The sequence below is a fragment of the Crocodylus siamensis genome, chromosome 4, assembly GCF_052110815.1.
Source record: "Crocodylus siamensis isolate JL-2025a chromosome 4, ASM5211081v1, whole genome shotgun sequence".
Lineage (NCBI taxonomy): Eukaryota > Metazoa > Chordata > Crocodylia > Crocodylidae > Crocodylus > Crocodylus siamensis.
This window is the reverse complement of record NC_143398.1, coordinates 19,913,895-19,926,382: the sequence shown is the minus strand read 5'-3', so window position 1 is coordinate 19,926,382 and position 12,488 is coordinate 19,913,895. Positions and strand designations below refer to the sequence as shown.

Sequence of the window (12,488 nt, the reverse complement as noted above, 5' to 3'; positions counted from 1 at the left end):
CTTTTCCTGAAGACACCCTGAACACATCTTTTTAGCTGGCAATTAATGCAATGAGGAACAGTTTATGCATAGCAAGTTCTTTTTTTTCCTTATAAAGCAAAATGCACAGCTTTGATATGCAATGGCCTCAGTTGCATATTTGATCCTTCTTTTTATTTTTTATAATGCCAACTTTCAATGCTACAATGCTACAAGCAGTCTTCCAGTTTTTTCAGGCAATATTCATCAACTGCATTTGAATCCTGTCATTCTAATGGAACCACCCAATCAAAATATGCTGAAATTACATTAAGAAATTTAGGCTAATATTTTACTACTCTGCTTTTTTTTCCCCTCATGCAAGCAGCATCTATTACACACAAAAAGAAATGCAGTGGAATATCGGGTTTCTTGGTGGTAGCTGATATTTTATTATTTTGTGTTTGAAGGATTTGCCTCACTCTGACAAAGTTAAGATCACACTTTCCCTAAAAATTACTCTGAGTTTTGATCTTGAGCTGATTTCATGAATCCCAACTGCTGTGGTATCTGCTTCAGGAAAACTCTGCTTCATTCCATTTCCAATGTTGTGTTCCAGACTAAACATTCCTTTTGTCCAGAATTGCCAATAATTCTGTAATTTTACAATTCTGCAATCTTTTCTAAGTCCTGTAGCAGGTTTAGATCTATCTGAGGTTAAGTTTCTTTATTATTTTTTCACTAGAAGCCCTGATTTAATTTTGATTTGCTTCGCTCTAAATTACTCTATTGGTAGTTTGGGTTTTTTTTTTTCTTGCAGATTGTTTTGTTCCATGTTTCTTCAAACTAATAAAGTTTCCTGTTGATTTTCCTGTTAAGTTCTTCTGTATCTGGGTTGTTCTTATCTACCTGGATGAGATTGTTCAGCTGAATGATCACTGAGCTAAACAGTTTCCTTTTCTGTATGCTGCAGGATACTCCTAATCCAACCTCTGGTTTTTGTGCCACGTACATTGGAATAAAATCCTATATATTTTGCAGCCAACTGATCCTAGCCAAAAAGCCCTGCTCTGCTAGTAGACAGGCAGCTTGGAGTTGTTCAGTTTCTGCTTGACTAAGAAGTTTTGAAGAAACTCTTACAAATAAATCTGCAGAAACTTGGAATTTGTTACACACTAATTGTAACTCACGTTATCAAGAACTTTTGGTTATCTTGGTATAATCCAAACCTGGCATTGCTACTGCCAGCCTGCTGCTGCAGTGACAGCACAGACATGCACAAGCTGCATGAACTCTCCAGCTGTTGCCAGAGTTCACACCAGGCAATTTCATTCTGTTCTTAAAGGCCCAGATTTTATTGGATAATTTGTATCACAGTTATAAAAATCAACATCTGTGCAATACATCCATATTTACATAATATTTCTATGTTTTAAGCATCTGTTTCAGGAATCTCACTCTATAACACAAATACCCAAGTCAAGTAAAGCCTGAAAGAGCACAGAGCTCCACACTGCCACCCGTCTATAGTTAAAGAAGTGGGGCTTGATTCTGGCTCAGCCTTTGTGTAAGTGAAATCTTGTTTCATGGAAGTCAGTCTAGTTCTTAGCTGATGTACCTAAGCGTAGTCTGTCTCATTATGATTTTACTCACGGGGGCAATGATTCTTGTCTGTGATCTGTGTTACTGCAAGTGCAGGGAACTGGTTATTATCCTTTATGTAGCTAGCCCTGACATGTTTGTGAATCTACAGTAAACACAGTATTTGGAGACCTATTATTGCCATTAACTGGTTTTCTACGTTTACTTGCTTTGTATTGTGCTGTTTTGTTTAAATCATAAGATCATAGAGAGGGAGGGCTGGAAGGGATGGGACTTTAGGAGGTCATCTCCTCCAACCCCCCGCCTGAGGCAGGATTATCCCTGAGTTAAGAGTAAATGACAGCAATTAGCTATGTCAAAACATCAGTTCTTAGGCTGTATACAAGCTAAGCAAGACAGTGTGGTCCCTGAGAGTGATTCAGCACCATGGCATGCTCCTGATCGTGTGTTCTCCCAGATACTATTTCAAAGGCAGCAGCTGGTCTCTTTTCTCCACTCCTCCCATGGTTATGTCTCAGTGAAACTCCAGCCCTTTTTGCAGCACTGGCCCCTGACTTCATTACTTTGTGGTCATTGGTCACTTCTGTGCCTGCTTATGCACATAAAACAGTGATTGTGCATTGCGCTGCGGGAAAACACATTAAAGCCAGTTGAATTCTGGAACCCTTTGCATTAAAAAAAAAAATCAGGTATAAAAAGGAACAAATTATTTTTTAAAAATATTTGCCTGGTGACCCTATAGTCCAGTTAGTTGTCTTCAGAAAGCAGCCTCAGGTCTGCCAGGATTTCAGTGCTTCAGGAAGGAGAGCAGAGGGAGCTGCTAAAGAAAACTCATTCCTATGGGAGTACTACAGAAAAGAGATCTCATTTAAAAGGCTACAACACTCACCTATGAGACTCTCTTTAAAGATAATTAAAGCAGCTTCATTTCAAGAGAGAGACAAAAGGAGAATATTATCATCTGTGTAGTACTTTGAAAATTCAACTCTGTAGCTGCGCATACTGGTCGCACACTTCAGGAATAAGGTGTGTATTTAACCCAAAACATGTTAAGGGTATTCAAACTATTCTAAGCAGACCAATGCAAAGCACTTAATGTACATTCAAAGAAATACTGAGCAGAATGTGCTGTAGTGTTAATATTGCTTGACATTTTGCAAGTGAGGAAGTTGGCCATTTGAAAATGCTGTTTGATGGGTGGAATTGAAAAGTTCTGTGGTCAGCTGCCAGGTAGACAGACTGCCTGCCTTTCTGGGCTACCAGATTTCAAGACTGGTGAGCTGGTGTCACCCCAGGTCCCTTCCTATCTGGCCAGCTTGCCAGCTGTCTGGTTTCCAATGCACATTTCCTTTGAAACCTTCCATTCCACTTCTTTTTAGTGAATTTTTTCAAAATTGCCATTCAGCAAAATCTATCACATTTCATTCTGTTTGAGAATGAAAATAATTTTGGAAATCTGAAATGTCCTGTAAAAAGGAAATGCTGGTTCCTACCTACTTCTAGGGTTATTCAACACACTTTCTTATGCTTCTTGAAATAATTTCTTTGACTGATGATACTACAAAGTATATTCTCCAGATGATGAACCATGGAACAGTCCCATTGCTTTGTTCTCAGTACCAGTAATGTAACTGGAAGGGAGAGGAGGGTACTCTGGGTGCTGCCTCTGAGTACGTGGCAGGGGGGTGAGGGGAGGGTGCAAAAATAGCAACCTGGCAGCTGGCAGCTGGCACTGTCCTGCATGTTGCCACTGCCCAGGGCTCATTGTACATTTTTTGTGCTTTATCTGACATACTCAAACACACATGTAAAAGTCAAATGTGCAGTGGGAAATTATGCAAATTAAACCCGTGAGCCTCCAAGCACTAAAAGAAAGCATGTGTAACTTTATACACATGAATAGTCCCAAATGTCTACGGGCCAAATCTGGTAAGTTGGGCTCAATCTTTGCAGAATTTGCATCAAAATATAAATACATGTTATTATGTAATACCCATCTTCTAAAAATAACTATCAATATTCTGAGTGTACATTCAACTTTGTTTCGTTGTGCTTGATAAAGCTGGTTAAATATTAAGAAGATTTATTTGAAATTCTTTTACTTAAATTATCCTACCTGACCTATCCATCACTGCCAGTCTGGTGGAAGGATTCCTGTTGGTGTGTGGTGTGCCCTTTGTCAATGCTAGATTTTATGAAGTAGGAGGCAGATTCCTCATCGCATCTGGAGGTTTGTTTTTCCTGCTCGTATTTCTGTTTGTGATATGGAAGAAGCTGGCAGCTGATATGTAGAAATACATACTTCTAGAAAGAAGTGAAAAATGCATGGAGGACACCCTTGTGAATGCGTATTATGGATGGTCATTTATTTTTGCTGCAGCTGGGGTTCCCTTGGTTTTAATTTCAGGACTTCTCTTTTACCTTGTTGGCCAAAGCATTCTGAAAGCGCTGGAGTAAAAATAAGCTGTAGAGTTAAGATGTCTTCCATGCCTCTGTACACTTTTCAGTATGAATTGGAAATGTATTTTTATTTAAGGAATATCATTAGTGCATTCGCTAGACTCATAAACATTAAGTTTGTCAGACCAGGCCATAAAATTTAATTTGGGTTAAGAACTCAATGAGTTGATGACTTGGCTTTGACTAAAACATATATTCAGACTTAAGATTTTGGGCTAGATATATATCTAAGCTGCCCAATTTCAGTAGCATTTGGACCTGGCATTTAGTTTGGGTACATCTTCATTTTTGAAAGGTGGCAGTGTCCATGTTTCTGAATAACAACACTTTACTTCTTGGTAATACTCTTTAACCCCAGGTAGGACAGTCATGAAACTAAAACATGCAAGTCATATCTGCTCTGGAATGTGCTCATCCAAATGGATAAGGGAGGTGCTCAGAACTGACATTACTAAAACACAGATAAAAATCTGGGTTAAGTTTGAATCACTCAGTTGAAGACAAACAAATGGCTGGGCATGCCTCACCACCCCCAGATCAGTAGAAGTGTTATTAAAGACAGCCCTGCTTCTGGAGCTCTCTTGAGTAGGACCAGTAAGGAGAAGACTGCTCCTCCACCCACAGGAAATTCTTGTTTTGGATGGGAGCTGAACATGTGGCAGGAGTTCTTATTTCAACTTCTTTTTGTGACATCTCTTGGATTACTCAGAGCACCTGTTATTGGGGGTGGCTGCTCCTGCTTATGGGACATAGAAGGACAAGAATTTGAGCTGTGGGCCCTAGGGTCCCTGCATTACACTGCAAGTGAGGATCAGCAAGATCCCAAAGGATACTTTTGATAAGGAATTTCTTCATTATTAAAATAGCTGAGTGTTTTTCCCTGATAATGGTGGTAAGATATTGGAACCAATGACTGTTAGAGGAAAGTATGAATGCATTTACAGCAATTTTCAAATTGTTTGGGTTTTGTTTGTATCATCCCCAACGAGTGGCTGCCCAAGCTCCTCTTGAACACCCCCAGTGTCAAGTTTCAAGGAGATAGGCTGAGTGATTCAGGGGGAACTGCACCCCAAATTCTTGAAAGCAAAACTCATGTCACATGTATGTGTTACAACACAGGGAGGTGAAAACTGCAGGGGTGGTGGCCCCTGGTGAGACCACAAACCCTGCCAAGTTTCAAGATCAGTGCAGGGGTTTGGGGGGAACTGCACCTCAAGCTGCTGACAGGCAAAACTCGTGACATAAATAACCCTGTGTGTGTTAAGGTGATTCCCCATTATACCCTATGGACAGATCTCTGAGGCAGCTCCGAAGCTTCGGAACTGGTTCAGCCGGATCAAAGTAGAAACCCGGTCCAGAGCTGCAGATCGGATCGCTAGCATCCGAAGCAGCTGGATCCAAAGCCAGATCCAATAGCTGCCTACTCACACAGGTCTACTGCAGACCCATATTGAGTCTGTGATCTACCAAGACTTCCCAGTCATTTCCCATAATGCTGCCATCCAGCCAGGTGTCCAATACCAATTTTATATTTGTATTTTTGATTATTCCTTCTGAGATACAGTACCTTTAATTTGTCCATGTTAAATTTAATTTTGTTAGCTCTAACCCAACTTTCCAATCTGTTGAGGTCCTTCTGAATTGTGCTCGTATCTTCTAATGCGTTTGCAATCCTTTCCAGTTTCAGGTCGTCCACACACTTGCCCAAGAAACTTCCTATGGCAGCATCGAAATCATTAATAGCTGTTGAACATCCCTGGGCCAAGGGAAGACCCTTGTGGGACTCCACTCAAAACCTTCTGCGATTCTGACATGGACCCATTAATATTTACCGTTTGGTTGCCGCTTATTGAGCCAGTTATCTATCCACCTTGTAGTAGTTATATCTAGCCCACACTTCTCAAATCTATTTTTGAGAAGGTCATGTGGGACCTTGTCAAAAGCCTTACTGAAATCCAGATACACTATATCCACAGCACTCCCTTCATCCACCCAAGTAGTTACTTTGTCAAAAAAGGAAATCCAGTTTGATTGATACATTTGTTTTTCATAAATCCATGCTGGCTGCTTGTGATCAGCTTTTCCTCTTCCAGATGTTTGCAAATGACTTTCCTTAGGATATACTCCAGTAACTTCCTAAGTATTGAGGTGTGGCTAAGCAGTCTGTAGTTTCCAGGGTCTTTCTTTTTGCTTTTTTTAAAGAGGGTCACTACACTGCTCCTTTTCCTCTGATACCTGGTCCATCCCTGTTGACTTGAAGATCATTGCCAAGGGCTCCAAGATCTTCTCTGCCAGTTCCTTCAGTACCTTTGAATGAAGTTCATCCAGCCCTGCCACTGCAGTCAAAACCACCTAGAGACCATTTGCTAGCAGAACTTAAGTTTTACTTAGGTGTGTAAGGGCCTTGTTAAATGTTACAATGTGAGCTGCACAAATATTGCTTGGCTTAGTGCTAACTTGCAGCTGCACCTTCAATCTGAGTGGCACATCTGTGGGGAGTGGCTTCTCTTTAATGGAACAGGACCTGCTTATGTGGCTCAAGATATAATCTCGCCCTGCAGTGCTGTAACTTTGATCTGCATGATGAGTGCTTTAAGCCAGTTAAAGCTGTGAAGACAATCCAGGAGCTAAGAACTCTGGAAGCCGCCCAAAACTAACATGTGACCTATAAGTGGGTGTAACCTACACCCTACTCGATTCCACGCCTTCTTAAATGCTACTCATGGTTATTTTAATTAACAACTTTGCACACCCTCTCCCTGGTAGCTTTTCTTATTAAAGCTCTACACCGGCAGCATAATTAGGGTGGACAAGAGGGGCACCTGTCCTGGGTACCAAGTTAGGAGGGGTATTAAAATCCTTCCCCACTCTGCAAAGTCCAGACCCCAGCAACATACCCATGAGGGGAACTCCAAAACAATCCCTGGATGCTGCTGGTGCTGGGGCTGCTTTAAGAGCAACAGCCAGGGCAGGCAGAACAGAGGGCAGCAGCAGAGGCTCAGCTGGGGGCTGTTTAGGAGTTACCAGCATGGGTAGAAAGCTGCCCCTACCACATTAGGAGGCCACGACTGATGGCTCTCAGAGCCATGAGCCCATCCCACCCCACTTTCAGAAGCCACCCCATACCCAAGAGTACCTGAACCCCCTCCTTCCCACAGGCTTTGCCCCAGGCACTGGCTCGCCTTGTTAGGCCACCCTTCCACCTCCTCCGTGCATAAACAATGAATTACATTCACTTGCCAATGTATTACTGTCACCATATGCAACTGTAATTTTGGCTCCATACAAGAGATCATCTGCCAGCCAGAAGAGTTGAGTCAGTGCCACATGGAAAGTAATCAGCAGCAATCATTGCCACAGATTACTTCCCCAGGTATGGGCGTAGGTGGTGTGAATCAGAAATGGTTCTTTGAGCAATAAGCTGATTTCAGATGTGCATCTTCTCCGTACAACAACCTGTTGTCTATTTGCACAGATACCCTCTTGGACAAAAAGCTGCCTGCTGCCCAGGAAAAGTACACAATAGGTGACTAAGCAACAAACCACTCGGTAGGATACCATGATCACCTGGCAAAGCTGATCAGGAGGTCAGTTAGCCACAAGGCTCTCACTAGCAATTTGAGAAAGAAAACAAAATTAAAGAGTTGGGGCGAAAGGAGTGGGACTTCATGCTGCACAGGAGAAGCCAATTTAGAGAATGGGGTCCTGGCTCCTTAGCAGACTATAACCTAAGCCCAAAGATTGCTCAAGAGTGATAGAAATAGGGGAGCCCATGTAGGCATTTATAATTTTATGTAGATCTATGTATTTTTGGTTGTAGTTAAGGTAAGTAGAAAATGGGAGTCTGTCTCTTTGTTTACCCCAGATTTTGTGTATCCCTTAATGAGATGAACTGAGAACTCAGAGCCTTATTACATGGTAATTTTGGACAGCTCCTGAAGGTGTTAACCACTGGCTTCCCTGCCTTTTAACACCTTAAAGTGGTTTTAAGAACTCATTATGTGGCTCAAAGCAACACCACTTGGGGGCAGGATTATCTTTGATCTGCACTATCCAGCTTCTGTTCCCCGGAGATATGACCATACCTCGCACATGTGCTGCCCTAATCGTAGTCCTCCAGTATCCCAGGATCTCATACTGCTGCCCATAGAGCACAAATGTTGGTTGTTGTTAGTGGTAGCTTGAGTTTGGACCAGTCACATATTCAGGCTAGCAAGGGCCCAGGGGACTGAAAGTTAAGAATTGCCCCAGCCTTGTATTCCAGGCTCCCCTGCACCCTCTGTCCCCCATGGCTCCTTTGGTTCCCCCTTGGCCCCTTGGACTTCTCCCTTGCCCATTCCACTGCTCTTACTCATAGCTGCCTGCATTGTCTGGGGGAGCAGGCAGGGAGGGTTTAACCTGCCTGTCTAGTGCTGCCACTGGGCTGCTGCTCATCTCCAGGATGAGCCCACCAGAGTGCAGCAGTGGTGGCAGCAGCTGTGCAGGCTGATTAACCCTTCCCTGCCTGTTCCCTCAGAACAGACAGTGTAGGAAGCTACATGTAAGCAGGAGCAGGCAATGACTGGGGATCTGAGGTGCTGGGGAGAGTGTGGGGTGGAGCAGTGTGCCTGATTAGGGCTAGGATGGGAGAGAGGTGGGTAGGATGTTCCCACTAATGTGCAGCCTAGGTGTGGCCATATCTTAGTGCAACATGAACTGGGTAGTGCGGATCACAGATAATCCTGCTCTGGGGTGGTGTAATTTTGATCTGCATAATGAGTGCTTAAAATTCATTTCACGTCTTAATGTGCAGATAATCCAGGGGGTAAGAGCTCCAGGACCTGCCCAAAATTGCTGTGTAACAAAGCCCTGAGAGCGTGTACTTCAGCCATTCAGAAGTCTGAAGGAAAAATTTTTTTGGAAGGGGGAAGTGGGAGGGAACTGGGTCACAATTTTCTATTTCTTTGAAGTGGTAATAGAAAGCCAGTGGGGCTGAGGAAATAGAAAGTTCTTCAATTACTCAAACTAAGGGAAAATTAGTTTGGGTCCTATGTAACAGAACAAAAACACAGCAGCTTGGTGAGCTGTGTTTGACCTTGAGAAGCTCTGCCGTGATCATACTTATAAGTCACTTAAAAGAAGCATTGCTATTGAAATTCTAACCACTTTATACCTGCCAATTTTAATATTTGCAACATCATAAAAGTGTCAATTGGGGAATGGAATCAAAGATAGATTCTGCTTTTTAACAGGATATCTAGACATACTGTCTAATGGCCCAATGTGAAGGCATTTTTATGCTTGCAGGAGTAATGACAATATGTACCACTTGTAAAATACTGCAATTTACATTTTCAAAATTACTTACAAATTTTAAATAAATTGCCATGAACTCAAATACTACGTACACTGATCCAGCTCAGCTCCTTTCACACTCATGTTCAGATTGCAAACTTTATACTTAGGAGTCAACAATTTAGTCTCCCACAAAAGATTTTTTTTACATGCCTACATGCGTAATGGTAGTAGTTACAGAATAGCTCATAGACACATCGAGTGTACTACACATGCCCAGTGGAGGAAACAGGACCCTAACAACAGTTTCTATAAATACAGGAGAATCCATAATATGCTCAGTTCTGTTGGAAATTCAGTTCTTCTCTTCCGTGAAGAGAACAGCTTTCTGCCAGGGAGTTCACAGCAAGAAGATCATCTGTTCACTCTTCATTGTTTGTAGAGCAGTAAGTCCTGAAACCAGAGTGGAGATGTTTAGGAGCTTTTCCTGTTTTCCTTTCATGGACTGGAAATACTAGGAGTTCTCAAGGACTCTGAATCACTGGTTTACAGTGTGTCCTGCACAGAATAAGAAAAAAAATGTATTGTGACTCTCAGTATTCTCTTTGTACAATTTTAAGTTATTATCTGTTATCCATTTTTTATTACAGGAAAAGGAGTTGATACTTTTATTTCATTACTAGTCATTGTGATAACTGTAATGAGAAGTGCCCCACAATAAGTGCAGCTGGTCTGCATAGATAACCAAGAGGCGCTATACTGTACTTTGCAAAATCCATATACAACCAAATGGATGTGTATGGGATTCACCAAAGAACCTTCTTCAGTTAAACAAGAATCCTTGGCAGAATGTGAATGTTTCTAATAAACAGCTGTATCTTGGCATGCATTGGATGAGTGATGACCTGCTCTCTTGGACACTAACTTAAATATTGGTTGGGAATGTTATGCTTAAATGATTATTTTAATGTTACGGTCTTTAAGATACAATAAATACTGCCCTGTATGAAACTCTTACATGCTAAGGAAATATGGTCTAGATGAAATTGCCATGAAATGGGTTCCTAGATAATTAAGAAATCACCTTGTAATTATCAGTGGTGAGTGGTCAAACTCAGAAGGCATTTCAACTGGGGTTGTGCAGGTATCTGTTCCATTCAGTATTTTTGTTAATGACTTGGATCATTCAAGAGAGAATACACTTTAAAATTTGCTGAAGGCACCAAGCTGGGTGTTAAACAAGGCACATCCCATGCTGGGATTAAATGGGAGGTGGTTCTGTTTTTTACCCAGTGTTGGTGCAGAATCAGCTGGAATACTGTGTTTTGGTTTGGGGCATTGTTACCAGATTTGCCTGTCACTTTGCGGTTCACTTATTTATTAAGGGTATGTTTCTGGTGTCTCTCTAATTCTATCAATGTGCTGCTGGTGTCACTTCTGTTTCTATATGCAGCTGTTTCTCTCCCTTCTGCAAGTCCTTATCCCCAATGCAGCTATCTTGCAGGACTCAGGTTCAATGGAGCTGGGTTCCTCCAACCACCGAATCAATCAAACACAAGAGAGACAAATAAAAGAGTTACAATATTACATAGTCTCAGTTAAGTATTTGGGGAAGTCTAGGTCAAGTTTGATGAGCAAAAGTCCTGTTTAGAAAGCTGTGCCTGGAATAAGAGAACAAAAGTCCGGTTTAGAAACCTGTGCCTGGAATGAGAAAGTGGAAGTCAGGTTCCTGGAGTCAGAGAGAAAGAGAGAAAAAGTGTTGGGGTCTCACAACTCAGCAAAGCTTGAACCAGTCGAGGTTCCTGGGTGTTTGCTGGAGCTTGCAGATAGGCAGAGCCCTCAGCATGACCCATGGAGGGACTCTAGGCATTACAGGAGTGCAACTGGTGCAGGTTTTGGGTTCAAACACCAGGAGAGAAACTTGAGCTTGGGCAGGGATTTTTGTAGAGAACTAGCAATGGCTCAAGGGAGAGCACTAGGTTTGTTCAGGGGTAAACAATGGCTCGTGCTGGATAATAGGAGCTGATCCCTCCTGGCTATGGGTGGCATTACTCTGAGGGAGCTCACAAGACAGACAGGCAGATTCAGTGTTTTGGGTGCCAATAAAGGAGTCATTACTAGAATTGGGCCGATAAATGCTGAGCCGGGTATGTGTAGACATGGGTTGATTAGCATTTGGAGCAGGGATCCCCCATCATGTAGTGCTCCCCTGCTTCTCTGGTCCCGGTGGGATCTCTGTTGTCCATCCTGAATGCTAATGAAGGTGATTTTCTGTCTCATCTCCCCTGTAAATGAGACCAGGAGAGCTGCTTCACTCTTATCACCCTGGAGGGCTTTAGGTGCATCTCCCAGTGCATCTTCCTTGCTTTTGTAAGTTCTTCCTCTAATCAGTTCTTGTTCACGCAGGGGTGGGGAGGGAGAGAGGCCTTTGTGAGTCAGACAGGCTGCATCCTGTGCCAGGGTTCCCCAAGACCACAGAGCTTAGAGGTAACAGCATCTTACTTTAAAACATGTACAGGCAAACTGGAAAAGATCCAGAGGAAAGTAAAAAGAATAAGAGGATTAGAAAAGGTTAAAAGTATTGGGTTTGTTTAACTAGAAAGGAAAAACCTGAGGGGGAAATGGCTCTTTTAATTCTTAAGATGCTGCTAAGTTGAAATAATCATTGTTTCCACGTGTTTACTGAAGGAAAGCTAAGAAAAAAGCTGCTTGATTTATAGCACAGAAGATTAAGTTTCGGTATGAAAGAAAGCTTTCTAACAGGAAGAGTGGTAAACTGTTTGAACTGACTACTGACAGAAACAGTGTAACAGCCTTTACTGAAGGTTTGTTGAAGCAGGTAAGAAAAGCACGTGTCAGGGCTACTTCATCCTGCTCATGGGTGGATCCAGGGTTTTGAAAAGGGAGGTGCTGATGTGCCACATTATTGCATATAACACAACACATATTTTCCTCCACTTAAGTGAAACTGGATGCTTTACTAATATACTAGGGGCCTAGTGCTATGCTATTTAATTTAAGATCAAAGTAAAAAATATATATTGGAACGTGCACTAATTTGCTAGATTATATATAGTAGTTTAAAAACAACACAACAAACTAGGCAAAAATAATCACAGATATTGTTTGGAGCCAGGCCATGACCCTGCCCCGCACAGCCAGATCAGGGCCAGGCCGTGCCCCTTTCCCTTTGT

The 12,488-nt window shown here is 42.2% G+C and overlaps 1 protein-coding gene across 1 annotated transcript in view; it reads left to right on the top strand.

The window, feature by feature from the left end:
* The first annotated feature begins 2,205 nt into the window (after nucleotides 1-2,205).
* CD36 (CD36 molecule (CD36 blood group)) overlaps nucleotides 2,206-12,488 on the top strand; it is a 93,392-nt gene continuing 83,109 nt past the window's right edge. The window contains exon 1 of the mRNA XM_090041906.1: nucleotides 2,206-2,586. The gene's annotated coding sequence lies outside the window, so the exon portion shown is untranslated. The remainder of the gene's footprint in view (nucleotides 2,587-12,488) is intronic.